Source organism: Pleurodeles waltl, chromosome 4_2 (genome assembly GCF_031143425.1).
Source record: "Pleurodeles waltl isolate 20211129_DDA chromosome 4_2, aPleWal1.hap1.20221129, whole genome shotgun sequence".
NCBI lineage: Eukaryota > Metazoa > Chordata > Amphibia > Caudata > Salamandridae > Pleurodeles > Pleurodeles waltl.
Window position 1 is genome coordinate 920,666,568 of NC_090443.1, and position 24,396 is coordinate 920,690,963.

Sequence of the window (24,396 nt, forward strand, 5' to 3'; positions counted from 1 at the left end):
TCGGTGATGGAAAGTTCTGAAATCGCAGGGGAGAGACAGACTTTCTTCCACCCATCCTTCCCCCAAATCTCCCAATAAAAATGGTACCTCACTTGTGTGGGTAGACCTGGTCCCGGCGATAGAAAATGCCCCAAACCACAACATGGACACATCACATTTTTCTAATGAAAACTGACCTGTTTTTGCAAAGTTCCTAGCTGTAAATTTTGGCCTTTAGCTCAGCTGCCATTAGGGAAACCTAGCAAACCTATACATTTTTGAAGACTAGACACTTGGGGAAATTCAGAATGGGTGACTGGTGGGGCTCACACCAGGTACTAGCACCCAGAATCCTTTGCAAACCTCAAAATATGTTGAAAAAACACTTTTCCCTCTCATTTCGGTGTTGCAAAGTTTTGGAATCTGAGAGGAGCCACAAACTTCCTTCCACCCAGCATTCTTCCAAGTCTCCTGATAAAAATGGTACCTCACTTGTGTGGGTGGGCCTAGTGCCCGTGACAGAAAATGCCCCAAAACGCAACATAGACACATCAAATTTTTACATTGAAAACTGATGTGTTTTTTGCAATGTATCTAGCTGTGGATTTTGACCTCTAGCTCAGTTGGCACCTAGAAAATTTTTGTGTTTTGTTCTGATGTTGTGTTCTAAAGAATGTACGTGTCCTGACATTCTGGAGGTGGAAGTTACTGGCTTCCCTCTAGCATGGTTGGACGCTAGGTAGTGCTGTCCCAATAAACCCTTATCTGAACATCTCTACTACGTGGATATCGCATTTACTCACCACATTTTGGCGACAAAGGTGTACGGGAGCACGGGAGCACGACCTAGGCCAGCCTGGAGCAACTGACTGTCGGCATCCTTCAACGGTGACGGATCAGATTAGTGACGGACCTCGCAGCTGTTGGTGTGAGCGAGCGACCTTATTAACCGTTGGGTGCTTCGACACGACAACTGTTGGTCAAGCTGAATCTCGCCGTCGACTGGTTCTGGGTGAAGTGCGGTAAGGTCATTTTCGTGAACACGCGCTGAGCATTGTGTGTGCGTTTCTCTGTGAAGGAGGAAGGGGCGGTGCGAATCCTCCGTCGCCCCACCATGGGAGCGCTGACTCGATGAGTATTGTGAGCGTGTTTCTCTGTGGAGGAGGAAGGGGCGGTGCGATTCCTCCATTGTCCCAGCGTCGGAACTTTGACCTGAAGCGATGCTCACCCTTCTATTATTTCTTCCCTGGAGGGAAGGGAGGGGCGTTAACTTGACGTTTATACGCCGTGTCTCGGAGCAAAAACAAAAAGGGGCAGATTCACAGTCACTGTGAATTTATTTGACAGTTCCTGTGTTGGTTTACTGTGCTCCTGGAGCAGTTTTGGGTGGTGTAACAAAGTTTGACATTTCTGGGTAATCTGCATGCGACTCCAAACAGGTCCACTGTTATTCTTGTTTACGGTGATCTGCATACTAGTGCTGAACTTGTGCAGAGCTGGTTTGGTCCAAGTAGACCTTATTTCTTGGTAATTTATATCTTTACAGTGATTTTTATAGTACTGTTGAGATGGCTGCTCAGACCAGCATTTCTCCACCACCATCATTTCTACCTCTTCCTGGTACACCTGTTTTCCTTGGGAAGATTGGGTAGAGATGCTTGATAACTATATTATTGTTCTTGATGGACACAATTTTTCTTTTCAAAGGAAAAAAGCTATTCTCTTGAGCACTTTGGGGTGTGAAGGTCAACGAGTTTTTAAATACCTCCTGTTTTAGGGCACAATGGTCATCCTATGGATGATGTATTCAAGGAAGCCATTAAGAGGTCGGAAAATAGATTTGCCAAAGAGACCAATCTAGTGTTAGCCACATATAAATTTTATACTCAACCTCAGGATCATCATGAGTCCACTGATGACTTTGTGTCAAGGTTGAGAGAGTTATCTGTCAAGTGTAGGTTTGGGACCATGACAGAAGAATTGATACAAGATCAACTCATTGTTCAGTGCCGCAATAGAAAGATTCAGGAGAGGGTATGGGCAGCAAAGAACCCTACTTTACAGGAGCCAATTGACTTAGCAAAAGTGATTGAAGAATCACAACTTTGCATAAAGGAATTGGAAAGAAAAGAGAAACCTATGGATGTTATGGCTTTGTCTGGGGACTCTCTGGGGTCTCAGCAGGAAATTGGGATAGTATCAAAGAAAGGGTTTCCTGCCAAAGTTAAAGAGAAGGAGTGCTCTCGTTGTGGGAGTGCTTATCATTTGGCTGACTCCAAGAAGTGTTTTGCCATTAATAAAGAGTGTCGCAAGTGTGGCCACAGGGGACATTATGCTCGTGTGTGCAAAGAGACTGAGAAATCTTCTAAGGATGTCAAGACGAATATAAATGTTGTGGGAGAGTATTGTGAGTCTCCTTGTGAAGATAGAATACTTGTGGTGGGGAATGTTCAAAGCATGATGGAGAATGAGAGCGGTAGCAGATATTCTAGGCCTACAGCTGTTTTCTCTGTAGGTAAGGTTCAGGTTAGTCTTATGCTAGATTCTGGTTCATTGTACACCATAATTCCTGAGAGCCTGTTTAGACGACATTGGAAGAATGAGAAGTTGTTTCCTAAAGATATTTCTCCAGGTGGGTATCAAGGTGTGGAAATTCATTTGGTGGGTTACATGCTTAAGGAAATTCAATTTGGGGGAAGGAAGGTCATGGGAAAAATTTATGTAGCGGTTGAAGGTCCACCTATTTTGGAATGGATGCATCAATTTGATCTCAACATAGTCATTAGTCCAAGAGCATCCAATCAAATTCTTGTGGTAGAAGATATGCAGTTGCAGGATATTTTGGAGGGAGCCAAAGATGTATTTGAAAAAACTTTGGGATGTTTAAAAGGCTATGTGCATAGAATAGTTTTGAAAGATGATGCCCTCCCAAAACAACACAAAGTACGTAAGATACCGTTTGTTGTGAGGGATGAAATCAAAACAGAAATCAGCAATATGTTGTCTGAGAGTACTATTGAACCCACTGAGGTATCTCCTTGGATTTCTCCGGTGGTCATCACACGGAAATCTGATGGAAGGGTGAGGTTATGTGTTGACCTGAGGTCTGTAAATCAAAACATTGTGGTGGACACTTACCCTCTCCCTAATATTAATGAGTTGTTGACAACTGTAAAAAATGGTAGGTATTTCTCTAAATTGGATTTGAGGAATGCCTATCACCAGATCAGACTTTGTCCTGAGTCTAAGCATATTACAGCATTTGTGACTCCTGAAGGCACCTTCCAGTTTACCTGCATGCCTTATGGTCTTGCATCTGCCGCAAGTGTATTTCAACGTATGATGGCGAAGATTTTTGGTGATCTTAAGGATGTTTTATTCTTTCAGGATGACATTCTAGTTTTGGGTGAAACTGTTGCTGAACATAATCTCACACTAAAGAATGTTCTCAAGGTCATTGGGGAGGCAGGGTTAAGTTTGAATCAGGAGAAATGCACCTTCTTGGTGGAAGAAATTGATTACTTGTGGTACACTATTTCAAAGGGGAACAGTAAACCTAAGAAGAGTCTTTTGGAAGCTATTAGATTAGCCCCAGCACCTGTTGATAAGGACCAATTTAGGTATTTTCTGGGTTTGGTTGAGCACTATTCTAAGTTTGTTGACACATTTGCAGACAAGAGTTAAGAGCTATGAAAATTGTTGAGGAAGGGGAGTAAATTCCTTTGGACAGCTGAACAATCACGTTGTTTTGACAATATCAAAAATGAAATTTGTGATGCTGCTATTCTTACTGTTTTGGACATTAAATTGTGCTCTGTTCTAACAGTGGATGCCAGTGGTACTGGTTTAGGTGCTGTGCTATCGCAAATACTTGGGAGTCGAGAAAAGACTGTTGCATTTGCTTCGCAAACTTTGACTCAGACGGAACACAATTATTCGGTGCTCGAACGAGAGGCCTTGGCTGCTGTTTGGGGTGCAGAGTATTTTAGGACGTATTTGTGGGGTTTGGAGTTTGTGTTGCGGAGTGATCATAAGCCTTTGTTAAAGATCTTGTCTTCTGGAGGTGCTGGTAAGGGTCAGCAAGGTTAGCTAAACTTTCTGCAAGGCTACAAGAGTATGTTTATCGTGTTAACTATGTTCAAGGTTGGAAGAATGTCCAAGCTGATTGTTTGTCTAGATTATCCCTTGACTGGGAAAGGGTTGACACTCAATCAGTGAAGAGTAGTGATACTGGGGATGCAGTTGTGTCTGTCCTTGATGTGGTTGAGTGGGGTTTGGGTACATTTACACAAGAAGAATGGGTGAGTGAGATGGCTGCGGATACGTGTCTCAAGCAGGTTTTTAAATTGGTCTGTGAGGGAGCTAGGAGAGAAAGTTCTCTTCCGTTGTCGGTAAGACTGTTTCTTGGTGTTTTGGACGAGTTGTCTTGTTGTGGGGACAGTGAATTGATGCGTGGAGAGTGTTTTATTCCATCCTGTGGTTTGAGGTTCAAATTGCTTTCCTTAGCACATGAAGGTCATTTGGGCCAAAGGATGACGAGCAGAAGGTTAAATGAGTTTTTTGGTGGCCAGGTTTGGATGCCCAAGTTAAAGAAGGGGTGGAAAAGTGTGGACTGTGTAAGGAGACTGAGAAAAGGCTGAAGGTTGGTGTAGGCAAGGTTGATGGACACATTGAGGATCCTGGGAGGCCTTGGCAAACCATCTGTTTGGATTTCATTGGTCCTTTGTCAGAACTCCCGCTTCAGATGCGATTTGCAGTAGTTATGGTGGAAGTACATTCAAGGTGGTTGGTGGTCAAATTTGTGTGTGATGTGACCACAAATACGACCACAAAGGTCTTGGATGAGAGTTTTCTTGGAGGAGGGTTTTCCGGTGGTTTTGATTACTGACAATGGTACTCAATTAACTTCAAATGAAATGTGTTCATTTTTAAAGAATTGTGGAGTAACACATTCAAGGACCTCTTTGTATTATCCTCAAGGTAATGGAATTGTGTAGAGGAACAATAGATTGATCAAGGGCACGGTACAGTTATCTCTTGCTAATCATTGCTGTGTGAGGAAAATGATTTCTGATATGGTGTGGGCTTATCGTTCCACAATTCACAGTGCTGTCAAAAAGTGTCCTTTCCAGTTGATGAGGGGGCGATCAGTGGGTTCGAAGTTGATTCCCTCATGGCTTCAGGAATGGGTTGCCTCTGGTGGTGAGAAGGATTTGATCTCACAAGACGCTAATAAATTGAATATAGGAGACTGGGTCAAGGTCAGGTTTGGTAGGGTCAAGGGGTGTGTTTCAAAATTTAGGGGGCCCCTTCGTGTGGTGAAGGTAGGGAAGTTACAGATTGAAGTGGAAGGGGGAGAGAAGTGGAATATTAGAAATGTGGCAGTGTATCAGAGAGGTGGTGTGTGTGTACTAGGAGGAAAGAGGAAGGTTGTTCTGGTGCCCATTTTATGAGTGATGAGAGGAAGGTGAATGTTGATGCTGGAACATTTGATGCTGGCACGAGTGGGGTGCTTATGAGGTGTCTGGGGAGGATGGGTTACAGGATGCACTTGAGTTGGAAACGGTCACATGTAAACATCCTGTAAGGGTACAATAACTTCCAAATTACTTGGTTGATTATGTTATGGGGTAAAGTTCATGATTAATTTCATTTTTTATTTCATTTTTTTTAATGTTTCATGTTAATTTCTATTTCATTTCATCGATGTGAAGAGAAGAGGATATGTTGTGTTTTGTTCTGATGTCATGTTCTAAAGAACGTATGTGTCCTGACATTCTGGAGGTGGCAGTTACTGGCTTCCCTCTAGCATGGTTGGACGCTAGGTCGTGCTGTCCCAATGAACCCTTATCAGAACATCTCTACTGCGTGGATATTGCATTTACTCACCACAAAAAAACTGCCAAACCTGTCCTTTTTTTTAAACTAGACACCAGTGGGAACCCAGGATGAGGTAACTTGTGGTGCTCTCACCAGGTTCTGTCACCCAGAATCCTCAGCAAACTTCTAAATTTGGCCAAAAAAAACACTTTTTCCTCACATTTCGGTGACAGAAAGTTCTGGAATCTGCGAGGAGCCACAAATTTACTTCCACCCAGCATTCCTGCAAATCTCCTGATAGAAATGGTATCACACTTGTGTGGCTAGGCCTAGCACCCATGACAGGAAATGCCCCAAAGCACAACGAGGACACATCACATTTTCCCAAAGAAAACAGACCTGTTTTTGCAAAGTGCCTAGCTGTAGATTTTGGCCTCTATCTCAGACGGCACCTAGGGAAACCTACCAAACCTGCAAATGTTTTAAAACTAGACACCTAGGAGAATCCAAGATGGGGTGATTTGTGGGGCTCTGACCAGGGTCTGATACCCAGAATACTTTGCAAGCCTCAAAATTTGGCCTAAAACACTTTTTCCTCACATTTCGGTGACAGAAAGTTCTGGAATCTGAGAAGAGCCACAAATTTCCTTCCACCCAACGTTTCCCCATGTCTCCCAATAAAAATAGTACCTCACTTTTGTGGGTAGGTCTAGTGCTCACAACAGGAAATGCCCCAAAACACAACATGGACACGTCACATTTTCCCAAAGAAAACAGAGCTGTTTTTTGCAAAGTGCCAAGCTGTGGATTTTAGCTTCTAGGTCAGCCGGCACCTAGAGAAACCCACCAAACCTGTGCATTTTTGAAAACTAGACACATAGGGAAATCCAGTATGAGGTTTGACTTGTGAAGCTCTCACCAGGTTCTGTTACCCAGAATCTATTATAAACCTTAAAATTTGGCCAAAAAAACACTTTTTCTTCACATTTCGGTGACAGAAAGTTATGGAATCTGAAAGGAGTCACAAATTTCCTTCTACCCAGAGTTCCACAAGTCTCCTGATAAAAATGGTACCTCACTTGTGTGGCTAGGCCTAGCGTCCACCACAGGAAATGCCCCAAAATACTGTGTGGACACATCAAAATGATCAAATACTAAACTACCTGTTTTTGCAGGGGGACCTGTGTTTTTGGTCCTGGGCTCAACAGCCATATAGGGAAACCTACCAAACTCAAACATTTCTGAAAACTAGACACCCGAGGGAATCCAGGGAGTTGTGACTTGCATGAATCCCCTAATGTTTTTTTTACCCAGAATCCTCAACAAACCTCAAATTTAGCTAAAAATAACTCATTTTCCCCACATTTCTATGTGGGATCACCGCATCAGTGCAAATGTCCTGCTACCCAACGTTCCCTCAGTCTCCCGGTATAAATGATACCTCCCTTGTGTAGGTGGGCCAAGTGCCTGTGACAGGGAAGAGACAAAAATATGTTGAAATTGAGGGGGAACCAAAGCGGGTTCAAAAGGGCAGTTTGGAAAAAAAAAAAATTTAGGCTGGTAAGTGGTATTGGTTCTTATTGGTATAGATGCGACATTGCTGGGTGGTAGGAATTTTGTGGAGACCTGTAGATTCCAGAAGGTTACATCACAAAAATGTGGGAAAAATGTGTGATTTCCAGCAAAGTTGGAGGTTTGCAGGGCATTATGGGTAAGAAAATGGTGTGGGGTGCATGTGAAGCACACCACCCTGGACTCACCCAGATGTTTAGTTTTCAAATGTGTCTAGGTCTTGTGGATTTTTCTACATGGCAACGTCCCAAAGTCTAAAAAGTGCAGCCCTCACCTTTCCAAGTGGGATGATTTTGAGAGTTAGCCAAATTCTCATGGCCCAAATGTAAAACCAAAACTCAAAATAATCAAATGTCCTCTTACTTGCCGTGAGATAATATGTTTTAGTGCATGGGGGAGAGCTGGACTGTTACCCCCTTTAGAGTGGGTGGGGGCATAACAAGACCCATACTGGTTGGTAGCCACCACCACATTATTTTTTTTTTAAATTCCCTGGCATCTAGTAGACTTTCTGTCCCCCTTGGGGTGTGGATCGGGGGTAATTTCCCCCTCTGCCCACTGGCAGGCAGAACAACGTTGGCCCCATTTATTTGGGGTGGGGGTATGGCCATACCCCCACCCTCTTATTTTGGAAAATAAATCTTCCCTGGTCTCTGTTGGGCTTTCTGCCCCCTTGGCAGCAAATGAGCCTCCCAAAAATAGGCTGATCTGCCCCCAAGGGGAGCAGAAATGGCCTAAAATAAATTTGCCCCCACCCCCTGGGGAGAGACCCTTGCCTAAGGGGTCACTGACCTTGTGTGAAATTGGTGCAAAAAATAAATCCCCGGTGTCTAGTGGTTTCTTCCCCTCTTGGGGACAGATCGGCCTAATAAAATTTGGCAGATCTGCCCCAAAGGGGGACAGAAATGGTCTAAAATAAATTTGCCCCCCAGGGGAACGACCCTTGCCTAAGAGGTCGCTCCCCTTGCGTGGAATTGACACAAAAAAATAAAAATCTCTGGTGTCTAGTGGTTTCTGCCCCCCTTGAGGGCAAATTGGTTTAATAAAAATGGGCTGTTCTGCCCCCAAGGGAGGCAGAAATGGCCTAAAGATAATTTTGCCCCCAGGGGAGCGACCCTTGCCTAAGTGGTCTCTCCCCACATATAAAAAAAGAAAACACAAAAAAATGAAAAATCCCTGATGCCTAGAGGTTGCCTAAAACAAAATGTACCCCCATGGGAGCGACCCATAGCAACTTCTGCATGCTAACGAATGCCTTGAAAATCACCCACAGTGATGGAGCCGGTATAGCATTTTTTTATCCAACCCCCTTATAGAAGAGTAAGTATGCTGTAATGCACATAAAGTTAGCAAGCTGGCAGATAGATAACTGGTTCACATGTTTGCAGTGAGCTGGAAGTGTGACAGCAAACCCTTTCATTAAACTTGGAACCTTCCATTTTGATCAAAGAACAAGATGCAGAATCGCCCCTCACTCTAAAAAAATGCAAAGGCAGTCAAACATCAACATATTGGCCAGTTCTCATGGTGTAAAATAGGGAAGTTGATGGGTTTGGTGGTACATCCTTGTTAAACACCTCCTTGAACATGTTTTTTTAATGATCCAACCTCAAGTGACTTCCACGGAGGCAGGTTGCTTCAATGCTTTGGGGAAACCAGATTTTACCTTTTTCCTTTTTGCCAAATAGGTAATGTTGCTTTTTTGAATGCACACTATTAGGAGCAGGAAGGCTAGTCATCATCATCTCTTTCTTCCAGTTTGATCTCTTCTGTTTCATCAAGACTCATCTGCCTTAGGTGCTATTCTTTTATGACTGTCTATTTGTGGTTCATAAGGACCTCCAGTGTCATAATGTACCTCCCATGAAGCATTGGTTTGTAGCAAATAAAGCAGTTTGCAATGTGTCCCTCATTAGGTGTAACTGTTAGGAAGTAATAGAGGCTACATTTTTTAAGGGAGTCCCTTCATGCACTTCCTTGTGCAAACAAATAGACTTATTCCATGTGTGTTTGTTGTACATGGAATAAACATTTTATCCTCTTTTGGTGGATGATGGCAGAATTCTATAGCATACCATTTTTGTTTCATTTCCATTTCATAGTATGTTAATAATAGTCTCCTTTATTTGATTTTCATATCAAGCATTCATGAATCCCAATGAATTTTGGATACTCCATGGCCCTTTATTAGGGTACTTTTAACTTAAATACATCAAGCTTGACAATTCTGCAGAGAGACAATTACAATACAATTGTGAAGGAAACATGTAATGCAGAAGGTTCCTGTAACATAAATACAATAAAAGAAGGCATACCTTTATACACTTGATACAATGCTGATGGCAACCTCAGAAATGAGTCCTCATAACTCAGCGTTGTGTCCGAGCACCAGCTTGAAAAACATTCTCTTTTATATACAAATATAAAGTCCTATTTTGATTTGACAACACCAATAGAGGACTATGGCCCTCATTATGACATTGGTGGTAAATCCTACTTACCGCCATGCTGACTGCCGCCAACATACTGCCTCCGCAGCAGATATCCGTTCACCAAATTATGCCACACACACACACACAAATCTGTTACTATTCAGCCACACACACAAATCCGCCAGACCAAACGTCAGTGATGAAATGGCAGTATCAAAATCAATCAATCAAAAAAATTTGTAGAGCGCGCTGCTCACCCGTGAGGGTCTCAAGGCGCTGTGGGGGGGGGGATCAGGAGGGGCAGGGAGGGTCACTGATCGAACAACCATGTCTTGAGGTTCTTTCTTAAGACCAGGAGGTCTTTGGTTTTGCGAAGGTCGGTGGGGAGGGAGTTCCAGGTTTTGGGGGCGAGGTAGGAGAAGGACCTGCCTCTTGTGGTGGTGCGTTGGATGCGGGGGACTGTGACTAGGGCGAGGTCGGCTGATCGGAGGTTGCGTCTGGGAGTGTGGAAGTTAACTCTTTCGTTGAGGTAGGTTGGGCCGGTGTTGTGGAGGGATTTGTGTACGTGGATGAGGATCTTGAATGTGATTCTCTTGTCTCTGGGGAGCCAGTGAAGGGATTTGAGGTGTGGTGAGATTTGTTCGTGGCGGGGGAGGCCAAGGACGAGGCGTGCGGCTGTGTTCTGGATTCTCTGGAGTTTGCGTTTGAGTTTGAGTGTGGTGCCGGCGTAGAGGGAGTTACTGTAGTCCAGTCTGCTTCTGATGAGTGCATGGGTGACTGTCTTTCTGGTTTCTGGGGAAATCCATTTGAAGGATTTTTTTAGAGTGCGGAGTGTGTGGAAGCAGGAGGAGGTTAGAGCATTGATTTGCTGTGTCATGGAGAGGGAGGGGTCAAGGATGATGCCGAGGTTGCGTGTGTGGTTTGTGGCGGTGGGTGCGGGGCCTAGGGCAGTGGGCCACCAGGAGTCGTCCCATGTGGATTTGTTGGGGCCGAAGATGATGATCTCGGTTTTGTTTGAGTTGAGCTTGAGGTGGTTAGTGGTCATCCAGTTGGCAGTGTCGAGGAGAGCGGCGTGTAGGTTGGTTTTGGTGGTGGTGGGGTTACGGGTGAGGGAGAGGATGAGTTGGGTGCCATCTCCATAGGAGAGGATAGTGATTCCGTGTGCTCAGAGGATGTTCGCTAGGGGGATCATGTAGATGTTGAAGAGTGTGGGGCTGAGGGAGGACCCTTGGGGGACACTACGTTACGCCAACAGAACAACGCCCCCAACATTATAACTCACGAATCACCACAGCGGACATTCAACAGTGGTAAACCATTGGCGGTACATACCGCTGCGCTCAAAATACACACACACTAACAACGCAGCACTACATTGGACAATTCAAACTACACTCACCTGACACCCATACACACACCACACCCATACCACTATAAAACACACGCCCTGATTACCCACAACTCTTTACGACTAGAAATAAATGCCAGCAGAGAGAGACAGCAAGAGCACTCACACAACCAGAGCCACATACCACCATTACCTATACACCACCCACGCACTCTACATTACACACCCCAGCACATCACCCTACACACCCTCACACACACCACTCACACTACACTCATGGCACCACAACGACACCCCAGATTCTCTGAGGAGGAGCTAAAGGTCATGGTGGAGGAAATCATCAGGGTAGAGCCACAGCTATTTGATTCACTGGTGCAGCAGATATCCACTGCTAGGAAGATGGAGCTATGGCGGAGAATCATGGACAGGGTCAACACCGTGGGACAGCACCCCAGAACAAAGGATGACATCAGGAAGAGGTGGAACGACCTAGAGGGGAAGGTGCGTTCCATTGCAGAAAGACACCAGCTCACAGTACAGAGGACTGGCGGTGGACCCCCACCTCGTCCCCCACAACTAACAACATGGGAGGAACAAGTCTTGGCAATCATGCATCCTGAGGGCCTGGCAGGAATAGGAGGAGGCCTGGACTCTGGTAAATCAACTCTCTATTACTATCATCCCCCTACCTGCATGCCATCACATACCCCCACCCTTACTCTCACTCCCATCACTCCACCACCTCCCACACACCCCACCATCACAACCCACTCATCCCAATGCCAAGCCCTGCATGCCATACATATGCATGGACACCACTGACAGACCTGCATGGACACCTATCACTATAACATGCACACTAGAGACAATCAGCTAGCCCACCAAATAACAACTCACATAAGGCAAAGCTGCCAGCACAATAACAACCATAGAGGGCAACCCACCCATGCACAATATGTCACACACAGAAACAATAACACTGCATTTACTTCCCCACAAGTATCCCTGCCAATGTCACTGGAGAAGAGGTCTTAACACATACAGAGAGTCAGGGAGATTGAAATCAAACAAATCCAAAGGAATCGACCCAAACTAATGCCCTACATATAAGGCCAAAAACACAAAAAAGCATGGGGTTCACTTATAATGAGGAGCTATACCCGGGGGAAATTTTCCTGGTGCTCCTTAACCTCACTAGGTGAGTAAATGGTGAATGGGTGCTGTGAAGGGTCGTGAAGTGATGATGGGGGGTATTTCCTTTACGGACTAGGTGGTCTCACACACTTTATAGTGTCATGCTTCATCATTTGACTTCCTAGCCCCACCCAGGTAGGACAATGTCACCTGGGCGGACTCAACCTCACCGTTAAAAGAACGGGAGGGAGTGCGTAATTTCTTTTACTTTCTGGAAATTGTGGGATCCAGCTGAACTAGAGAAAATATAAAAACACCTAGGCAGTTACCTGTGTGAAATGTACACTTTTAATAATGGTGTCTGCTGGTGTATTAAAAACTAGGATGGGACACCTCTGTGAGAACAAGGACTCACTGGGTCATCTATCTAGAAATAAATGGCCAACATGTTTCTGCCCTCTACAATGAGCCAAGGAAGGTCTGGGGGCATTCTTCAGGGCCTAGGATCCCTTAAAGTCATGCATTGCAGAGAAAAAAACATCCAAGACTCAGTAAAAGTGTGGGTAAAATATAGTGAGAATTAATGCGTCCTACCTGAAGCGAGGAACTACGTAGCGTAGGCCTAAGGGAACAGAAACAAAATTAACGTTTTGTGACACACAGCACAGCACAGCAAAACACACACAGGGGTGACACAGCAAGCCAAAGTCATGCAATGTATAGGTGTGTAACATGTATCTACACTGTAAATATCATCTTACCCCAAGTCTAAAGGCTACTTGCCCCAAAACTCTTGATTTCTCCATAGAATTGTGATCTTGTATATACTTACTGCCGTTCCTGCCTACCTCTGTACCTATCCTTTAGTGTGTGACTATAAGGGGACACTCCCCCTCCTGGAGTTTTGGGGCAAGTAGCCTTTAGACTTGGGGTATCTGTGCTTATGACTTTGGTGTTTTGCAGCTTGCCTACAATCCAATTCTGGGCAGATTGACAGCTGGGGCTTTGTGCATACTTTTCAGACAGCCCGAACACAGGGAGGGTGGAGGTGTCACAGAGGTGCATCTATATGTTGTAAAGCCTTCCTGGGCTGAGAGAAGAGAGAGGCGGGAAACACCTGCATTTGTAAAGGCTGTGCCCTGGCCTCACACAATAGGGTTGTTTACCCCCACTGATGTTTGGAGCCTGTGCTGGAGGAGAGAAAGGGCACTCCAAGAACCAGTTGTAACTGGTTGGAACCTCCTCTCCTCCCCATTGTAAAACACACTGTAAACCTAGTATAAGTACAGCGGAATTTTCCCTGCAATTTAGACATTCTTGGGACATCTCTGAACAAGAAACATACGTGGAACTGGATACAGAGTGCTGCTGGAAGGACCTCCCAGGAACCACTTAGGACTGCTGCTGTTGTGCTGACTTGTGACCTGCAGATTCACCAGAAGGATTTGCCACCAACTGTATCTTCCTTGTGCTGGCCGGGGGCTGGGCCCTGCCGCCTGTGCCTCCATGTATGGTCTCCAGGAGCTGGGTGCTGTGGCCCCTGTTTCTGCCATATCTCTATTTTTCTTTGCACAGGAGTAGTGCAGGTGGAGCATCTTTGTTTAACAGACAACGCCCTGAAAGCACCTTGCCCCTCTCTGTATAGCGCATGGAGAGCACTCTACATCCTGGCCCCCAAGCGCCCTGAAAGCGCTTTTGCTCCTGTACTTGTAGTGCCGGGGAACACGTTGCCTTGGGACCAGAGTGAGCCTCACCGCTGCGACCCGGGCTCTCTTTCCATCTGAAAATACGAGCACGTCAGAGACGCGCTTCTGCAGGTGCCCTTGGGGCATGAGGGAAAAAAAGACCGGAGTACGCTGCCTTTCCGTGGTGCCCCCGGGGTGGCAGGCACTTCTCGGCTACCGTGTCTGTTCTACTTTCAACGCGCGGCCCGGGAGGAGTTGAGGAGCAGCACGCGCACCATGTTGGGAGTGGCTGCTCCTGGAGCAGAGTGAAGCGCCGGGCTCTGACGAGCTTGCAGCGTACACTAGATCCTTTCCCCCTTTCCAGAGGGAATTCCCGCCTCGAGAAGTTTGTCCTCCCGCGAGGCGGTTCGTCTTTTTGCACCACGCAGGGCACGGGGAGCGGAAGGAGAGTTCCGTTTTCCCCTGCCACTGCCTCAGGGGCGCGATCGCCCCAGTTACTTAATCTTGGCCTTGCCTGGCCCCCACCTTTATTGGGGGTGTGCGAAGGCCAGGAGGGGCTCGTTTCTCGCATTGGAGAGGATGCAGACCGACCCTCTCCCCCAGGAGCACCGCGTGGCCCCTGTTGTACGCAGAGGAGCGCCAGGGGCCTCCATGCTCCGCTTCTAGGCACTAGGAGTGCCCCTTTTCTTCATGAAAACAGGTGCTTTTGAGAAATTATTGGCTCAGTGAGCCTAGTATGAACCTTGGGGGGGTTTACATGTTTTTACCTGCTTTCCTGATATTACATATGTGACGAAGTTCCTTTTATGGGCATGACATGCTGATATGTATTTTTTATAACTTGTGATATGTTCTCTAATGTTCCTTTTATGGGTATTTATGAGGTATTCATGACAAGTGCATAGAATTCTTACTGGAATTCCTGCCTACTGCTCATGTTGCAGAATCCTGAGTACTTATGTGTTCTAATGTGACAACTGCGTATTCTTGCAGAGTATTAATAACTTGTGTAACGTTCTGACAACTGCTAAAGTAGCAGGGCATTACTTACATGTAATGTTCGTTTAATTATGTTTTGTGCAATACAGTTTATTTTTACATAGCTCAGTGTTGTGTTTACTTTGTGGTGTACATTTTGCATCACGTGGATTGTGTGTGTTGTGCAAATGCTTTACACATTGCCTCTGGGATAGGCCTGACTGCTCGTGCCAAGCTACCAAGGGGGCAAGCAGGGGTTATCTTGGACGTGCAACTCCCTTGCCCTGACTAGAGTGGATGGGTTCTGCCTGGCTTGGGTGCATACCCTAGCCAACCAGAAACCCCATTTCTAACAGCCTACTTGTGGGTAAGTCAACAAGCCTAGCAATATACACACAACACACCAACCCTGTAGGACCCACATGACATACACCACTACATTAACACATGGCAACACAGAAGTGCATGTAACAACGCATATGCACCATGCTGTAGTACAGCACATTCAGTGCACACCACAAACACATACACCCACATGTACATAACACACCCACTACTTGACGGGCACACCACATGAAGGACAGGTGCAGACATGTACCCTTTGCTAACAGAAGAACTACACAGACCACTTCAAGTGCCCACAGGTTGCCTACTACGTACCCTTCACACACAGTACACCAAACAAAGAACAGCACAGCCATGTCAATGGCATACATCATGCTCATGTTAAATAAGTTTCATATAGTCACAGATCCCTCAAATCATGCCGTACAGGTCACTGCCAGAACAAACATCAAATGCCAGACAACTGCAGCCTATGCCAACTACATCTCATCAACACATACCTGACTTACCTGTAGTGTACATAGACATGTTCCTGACACATTGGCACACACACAGAGGAATACAAGATCAATGCCCATCACATACCATGTGCCAGATGTGTGATAAGTGGCACCACACCTACTGTAGTGCCACCTCACATGCACCACTTACTGACCCACACCATCATGTCTGTACCATAAACAATGAATGGCCCACCATGGGGCAGAGTCACTGTCAGACAGTGCAGATCATGGATGCCATAGTGCGTTAGCACATTTCTACGTCAAAAAGTATAAATCAGAGCCTTAGGGCCTAAGTTAGAGTTTGACTGACGAGTTACTCTATCACAAATGTGATGGATATCCCGTCCATTGTTTTACAAGTTCCATAGGCTATAATGGAATTGTAATACAGCTAACAGAATATCCATCATGTTTCTGATGGAATAATCCCATCCGCCAAACTCTAAGACCCTACGTCAGCAGATAACACTTTCCACAGGACTTAACCTGGTGCTGGTATCTGACACACTCTATCACGGTCAGCCTCAACCTTTGACTTTGACCTGGTCTAGCTCAACCAGATACCCATGGTCTTTGCAATTTATGGGATCAGAAGCAATTTTTTTTTTGAAAATTCATATCTTCTGTTCTGTTTGGTGTCTATTTGCTCATTAAAATCTTCTCTATTTTTATAATTTGGTATAATGATTGCTTCCTCACCTCAGCCGTAGCGGTGGCTCCCATGTTCTTTGCCGCATGGGCTGAGGTGGTCTGGTTTCCTGACTGCATGCCTGGCAGTGGCTCCTGACACCTCAGTTATGTGGCCTACAGCAATTTCTAGACTTTCGCCCACATGGGTCACAGTGCCCTCAAATGGTGTGCTTTTGGTAGAGGTGAAGATGCAACGGCATCTTCCACCATTGTCATCTTGGATTTGGCCCATATGAGGTGCCCGGGGGGCTCATTGCTGCATGAGAGCTCCTGACATACACTGGATACAGGTTTTATTCTAAACATAATAAAGGTTTTGGAGTGTATTAGATTTTATGACATAGGCCCTCATTACAACATTGGCGGAAAAAGCTGCTTCCGCCGTGCAGAAGACCGACAACACACCACCGCGGCAGCGGAATACCGCCACAGCTATTATGACCCACAGCTCGGAATCCGCCAAAATTCAGACACCCACACAAGTCCGCCACACCAAAGGTCAGTGATAAACTGGCGAAAACAAAACCTCCACTGTCATGGTAACAGAAATACGCCCACACTATCACGACACACAAATCCACGCGGCAGTCTTTAAACCACGGTATTCCATTGGTGGTACACACCGCCGCGCTCAAAATACACACACTCTTACAAAACACAGCCACATTGGACAAATCGAAATACACACACCTGATACACATACACACACCACTCCCACACACCCATTACAATATAAAACACACACCCACATCACACACAAACCCCTACGACCACAATTACCGAGAGAAGGCCAGAGAGAGACACCACAAACAACTACCAAGCATCCACAGGCACACAATACCGTCACACACAGAACTTCCACGCACCTCACACAACACACCACTAAATATCACCCCACACATCACAACACACACCACCCCACACATCACCCACACCAACCCAAGGCACGGCAAAGACACCCCAGGTTCTCTGAGGAGGAGCTCAGGGTCATGGTGGAGGAAATTGTCTGGGTAGAGCCACAGCTATTCGGATCACAGGTGCAGCACACCTCCATAGCTAGGAAGATGGAGCTATGGCGAAGAATAGTGGACAGGGTTAACGCAGTGGGACAGCACCCAAGAAATAGGGTTGACATCAGGAAGAGGTGGAATGACCTACGGGGGAAGGTGCGTTCCGTGGTCTCAAGACACCACCTTGTGGCTCAGCGGACTGGCGGCGGACCCCCTCCTCCTCTCCCACAACTAACAACATGGGAGGAGCAGGTCTTGGCTATTCTGCATCCTGAGGGCCTCGCAGGAGTAGATGGAGGAATGGACTCTGGTAAGTCAAAGCTTTACTATTACATCCCCCACCCTACCTGCATGCCATCACATACCCCCACCCTCACCCCCATCACTCCTACTCCTCACAAATGTCCCACTATCACAACCCACCCATCCCAACACCAAGCCCTGCATGCAACAACAAAGCATGGACACCCATCACCAAAGCATGGCCACTGCACATACCCATACACCCCCCTAAACCACCATCACACAAGGTCCCACACAGGAATGCAAGCACTGGGGTACACAGTCACCCACCTATTGCACACCATGGCCCACACAGATGTAATAAACATCCTTTTATACCCCTGCAGGACCCCTACCCAACGTCACCGGACTGGAGGGTCCACACATGTCCACACCACCAACAGAAGAGGCCCACAGTGATGACAGCAGCTCTGTCCAACTGGATCTACATGACCAGCCCGGCCCATCTGGGACCTCGGGACAGTCGGTTCCCCTCACCCAGTCACAGGCCACTACAGACCTTCCCCCCTCTGGAAACACCAGCACAGCACCCACCCAGCGGGCCCATACCTCTGTCCCCAAGACACGTCAATCAGCAGTGTGTCCACCACTACAGGGAACCCAGGCTAACCCACCACCCGAACAACAACAGGGACCTGGGGGCAGTGGTAGTGGGCACACGGTCCAGAGGACGGAGGCCCAGGAACACAGGGGAACTGAGAGGGCTGCTGTGCGACAGGGGGCGGACAGGCCAAGGGAACCCACTCTCCACGAGGTCCTCTCCTCCATCATGGGAGCCTACCACCACTCCCAGGAGACGATGGCAACGGTACTGGCCAAGTTTCAGGAGACCCAGCGCCTACAGGAGGAACAGTATTTGGGCTTCAGGGAGGAACTCAGAGCCATCAATTCCACCCTGGGCACCATCGTAGGGTGCTGAAGGAAGTACTCAACACCAGGAAGGACACTGTGGCACAACAAGGGGCCCCTGACAGTAGCCTGGACGATGAACTGCCCACCACCTCCGCCGGCGCTAGTGGACAGGAGGCCCCACCACAGGACCACCACACCAGCTCCCCACCCCCTGCAGAGGGAGAACCACCCCGCAAACGGTCCCTGAGATCCAGGACAAAGACAGAGAATGATGCCAAGACCCCCGTCAAGAAATGAGACCACTCTGAATGTCAGCTTACTGTCACACTTTGTCACCCTGTCCATCCTCAAACTGCCCCAGCTCCACTTCCTATGCCCATTTGGACTCTGCCATGGACATTCCTCCACCATCACCCCTCACCATTTTACAACCCCCTCCAATATCTGTCTGTGATTTCGAAATGGTGTATTAGCAATTACAGTGGCAAGAGGCTCTTTCAATTGTAATGTCAACATACCTATGTCACACAGCTCTAGTCCATGAGGAAACAAAGCAGATGTCACACTGTGGGGGACACATCTGTGAAATCGTAAGGGAAAGTGACAACTCATTGACCATACACTGGGTGAAAACGACAGACAGTAGAGAGGTAGTAGTGTTAAAGTACATGTAGTAGGCAGGTTTGTATTCTTACCTGTGACTCACTGGAAATATTGCAGGATCACCGAGTTCCTGTTGTCCATGTCCTCTTCTTCTGCTTCCTCGTCTTCACTGTTCACAGGCTCCACAGCTGCAACAACACCGCCATCTGGACCATCCTCCTGCAGAAAAGGCACCTGTCATTGCAAAGCTAAGTTGTGAAGCATACAGCAGGCCACGATGATCTGGCACACCTTCTTTGGTGAGTAGAATAGGGATCCACCTGTCATATGAAGGCACCCGAACCTGGCCTTCAGGAGGCCGAAGGTCCTTTCTATAATCCTCCTAGTTCGCCCATGTGGATCATTGTAGCGTTCCTGTGCCCTTGTCCGGGGATTCCTCAAAGGGGTCAGTAGCCATGACAGGTTGGGGTAACCAGAGTCACCTGCAAATGGCGAGGGACAACTGTTAGACACACACTAACCTGTACGGATATCCCCAGACCCAGACAACCATTCCCACTGACTTGCTTCCAGGTGCTCACCTATTAGCCACACACGGTGCCTCTGGAGTTGACCCATCACATAAGGGATGCTGCTATTCTGCAGGATGTGGGCGTCATGCACTGAGCCAGGGAACTTGGCATTAACATGGGAGATGTACTGGTCTGCCAAACATACCATCTGAACATTCATGGAATGATAACTCTTCTGGTTTCTGTACACCTGTTCACTCCTGCGGGGGAGTACCAAAGCCACATGGGTCCCATCAATGGCACCTATGATGTTGGGGATATGTCCCAGGGCATAGAAGTCTCCTTTCACTGTAGGCAAATCCTCCACCTGAGAGAAAACGATGTAGCTCTGCATGTGTTTCAGCATTGCAGACAACACTCTGGACAACACGTTGGGAAACATAGGCTGGGACATCCCTGATGCTATGGCCACTGTTTGAAATGACCCACTTGCAAGGAAATGGAGTACTGACAGCACCTGCACTTGAGGGGGGATTCCTGTGGGATGGCGGATAGCTGACACCAGGTCTGGCTCCAGCTGGTCACACAGTTCCTGGATTGTGGCACGGTCAAGCCTGTAGGTGATGATCACATGTCTTTCCTCCATTGTTGACAGGTCCACCAGCGGTCTGTACACCGGAGGATGCCGCCATCTCCTCACATGTCCCAGCGGACGGTGCCTATGAAGGACAACAGCGAGCACAGAGTCAAACAACTCAGAGGTACGTACCCACAGCTTACACAGAACACGAAAATTGGCCTGTATGTGTGTTGAGGCTAGGCCTAGGTATGTGTGACGCAGTTAAAAATTAAGCCATGTGGGCAACAGAAATGGCAGCTGCCTGACCTGTGATGTGGGACAATGGGATGTGAGGTAACTGCGCTGGCGTTGTACACCGTCGCGGTAGGCGGTCGAAGACCGCGGCGCAATGCTGCATTGGTTAACATGGGTCCCAGGAGCCAATGACGATGTACGCCGGCGGTGACGGTACGCACCGCCGCCGACGTGACCGCCATTTTCTATCTGTTCAATTACTCGATACCTGATCTTCAACAGGAGAGGACCTACACTGCAAGTGCTGCTGTGACTTCGGTCTGGAAGAGACAATGGCTCGTGCGTCTGGGGAAAGGGCCCCTGCCTTCACATCGGAGGAGTTGGAGAAACTCATGGATGGGGTCCTCCCCCAGTACACGCTACTCTACGGTCCTCTAGACAAACAGGTAAATACACTGGGAGCATGCTGTATGGGCTATGCCTGTGTGGAGTGGGGTGGATGAAAGATGGGGGGGAGATTGAAGCGTGCATGAAACGACGGTGAGTGCATGTGCATCATGGCAAGGGTAGGGATGGGGGCCAATGACTGTGAAGGTGCATTTGGTAATAACTTTTATTTTCCCCCTGTACAATTCATGTAGATCAGCGCCCACCAGAAAAAAGATATTTGGCGTGCCATGGCCAAGGACGTCCGGACCCTGGGGGTCTACAACAGACGGAGCACCCACTGCCGTAAGAGATGGGAGGGCATTCGCCGCTGGAGCAAGAAGATGGTGGAGGCCCAGCTGGGGTTGGCCTCCCAACGTGGGAGGGGTGCCCGTCGCACCATGACCCCCCTGATATTCAGGATCCTGACAGTGGCGTACCCGGAGTTGGATGGGCGCTTGGGGGCATCACAGCAGCCACAAGGGGGTGAGTTCACTCTCATTCTGCTGATTTTGCACGCAGTGGAGGTGTCTGGGTGGGGGAGGTGGGCTGTGGGTTTCCCTAGGCCAGGGCGAGTTTAGTAGGCAAGGTCCCTTTGTTCTGGCAGACCCTATGGCACCCCACCCCACCTGTGTACAGTGCCAAGTACACCTAGTCAGGCTCCTGTGTATGGATGTCGTCCATAGCCTTGTAGACCATGTCCCAGGGATTGAACAGTGGAGCGCGGCGTAGTGCAGGGGGCTTCTGTGTCTGTCGTGTCCGCCAACAATAGCGGTAATGCATGCACTCAACATGTCTTTCTTATGTCGTGCCCCCCCCCCTTTTGTGGTCTCCCTGTTCTTGTGTGCATTAGCATCATCAGGCAGAGGAGCAGTGGCACCAGAGCAGGAGGGAGCCATATCCCACATGGCCCTGGAGGGCGAGACAACGGACTCGGAGTTCACCGGTGGGACGGAGGGCGAGGGGAGCTCCACAGCGGGGACAGGAGCTGACACAAATGACACGGACTCGTCCTCTGATGGGAGCTCCCTTGTGGTGGCGGCAATCTCTGTGCCCCCCGCATCTACAGGTACAGCCGCCACCCCCCCTACCAGCACCACCCTCCCAGCAGCCCCTCAGCCTTTGCCCCGTGCCCGCTCACCCAAGAGGGTGGGCATCACCTTCGCCCCAGGCACCTCAGGCCCTGCCCCAGTCACTCCTGCTGCCCTCAGTAAGGAGGCCATTGACCTCCTCAGATCCCTCACTGTTGGGCAGTCTACCATTTTGAATGCCATCCAGGGTGTAGAAAGGCAGTTGCAACAAACAAATGCATTCCTGGAGGGCATTCATTCTGGTCAGGCGGCCCTTCAGCGAGCTTTTCAGACTCTGGCCTCAGCACTGATGGCAACCATTGTCCCTGTGTCTAGCCTCCCCCCTCCAACTTCCTCCACCCAGACCCAATCCCGTGTACCTCAGCCTATCCCAAGCACACCTTTAGACCAGCATGCACACACGTCAACATGCAAGGGAAGCTCAGGCAAACATAAGCACCACACATCCCACAGGCACTCAACCAAGCATCACACACATGCAGACACACCAACATCCACTGCCTCCACTGTGTCCCCCTCCTCCTCGTGTCCCTCCTCCCTCCCAGTCTCGTCTACACTCACACCTGCATGCACTACATCTACAGCCACTACTGCCATCACCAGCACACACACCACCACACCCCGCTCATGTGCAGTCACCCCCCCCACTGCCATTCACAAGTCCCCTGTGTCCTCTCCCAGTGTGTCTGTGACGCCATCTCCCAAGATACACAAACGCAGGTACACACCCACCCAACAGCCATCCACCTCACGACAGCCTCCAGCGCATGCACCTTCACCCAAAGTCACCAAACGAACACCTCCTACAACCACAACCTCTTCCTCCACTCCCAAACCCCCTCCAGCTACCTGTCCCAGTGTTTCCCAAAAACTTTTCCTGTCCAACCTTGACCTCCTTCCCACACCTCCCCCACCCCGTCCGTCTCCTAGGGCCCGACTCTCCAGGTCCCAACCTAGCACCTCTGCCACAACATCTCCGGGACCAGTGGTGCCTGTAGTCACCGGAATCTGGAGTGCACCGGCCACCAGGGCAGCCAGTGTGGCATGGAGCCACATCAAGGACAGTCCCCCACCTGTGAAGCATCAAAAGTTGGCCAGTGCCCGGCGGGAGAGGGGGAAGACTCCAGCCACCAAAGCCGCTCCCAGGGGTACAGGTGGGAGTGTGGAGTCAGCTGCGACACCTTCCAAGGTGGGGAAGGGCCACAAGAAAGTCAGCAGGTCTGGGAAGAGCAGCACGGCGGAGAAGACCGCCATCATCCCCGCTGCCCAGGAGGCCACTGCCATCATCCCCGCTGCCCAGGAGGCCACCGCCAGCACCTGCCCTGCTGCCCAAGAGGCCAGCCCCACCTTCCCCGCTGCCCAAGAGGCCACCGCCATCATCCCCGCTGCCCAAGAGGCCACCGCCATCATCCCCGCTGCCCAAGAGGCCACCGCCACCAGCCCCGCTGGTCCAGACACTACTGCCAGCACCAGCCCCGCCTGGCCAGAGAGGACCGCCAGCACCAGCCCCGCTGGGCCATGAAGGACCGCCAGCAGCTGAGTCACTGCAAAGGACCCCGCCGCAACAAGCAGCGCTGAACAGGGCACCGCCGCCAAAAGCACTGCTGAACAGGGCACCGCCGCAACAAGCACTGCTGAACAGGGCACCGCCGCCACAAGCACCGCTGAACAGGGCACCGCCACAACAAGCACCGCTGAACAGGGCCCCGCCGCCACAAGCACCGCTGAACAGGGCCCCGCCGCCACATGCACCGCTGAACAGGGCACCGCCGCCACATGCACCGCTGAACAGGGCACCGCCGCCACATGCACCGCTGAACAGGGCACCGCCGCCACATGCACCGCTGAACAGGGCACCGCCGCCACATGCACCGCTGGCCCATGAGTGCCAAGGGCACTAACGCTACTGAGTCCGTCACAAGCAGGATGAAGCACTCTAGGCACCACGCCCCCTCCAGAACCAGTGGAGAGATCCATCCACTACCTCAGTCTTTGGCAGGATGAAGCACTCTGGGCACCACGCCCCCTCCAGAACCAGTGGAGAATCACATCCACTTGAGAGACTGTGGCTTTGCACTCCCCAGGATTGCACAGTGGGCAAACCACCCACTGTAGAGACTTGAGAGACTGTGGCTTTGCACTCCCCAGGATTGAACAGTGGGCAAAACACCCACTGTAAAGACTTGAGAGACTGTGGCTTTGCACTCCCCAGGATGTAGCAGTGGGCAAACCACCCACTGTAGAGACTTGAGAGACTATGGCTTTGCACTCCCCAGGATTGAACAGTGGGCAACCCACC

General features: G+C 48.9%; 1 long non-coding RNA gene across 4 annotated transcripts in view; it reads right to left on the reverse strand.

Moving 5' to 3' along the window:
- Positions 1-24,396, reverse strand: part of LOC138293471 (uncharacterized) — a 305,721-nt gene that overhangs the window by 215,254 nt on the left and 66,071 nt on the right. For 2 of the 4 annotated variants that reach the window (XR_011203015.1, XR_011203014.1), the window contains one exon: positions 12,880-12,907. The exons of the other annotated variants lie outside the window; for them this stretch is intronic. This is a non-coding gene — a long non-coding RNA (uncharacterized lncRNA). The remainder of the gene's footprint in view (positions 1-12,879; positions 12,908-24,396) is intronic. 4 annotated transcript variants of the gene reach the window in all.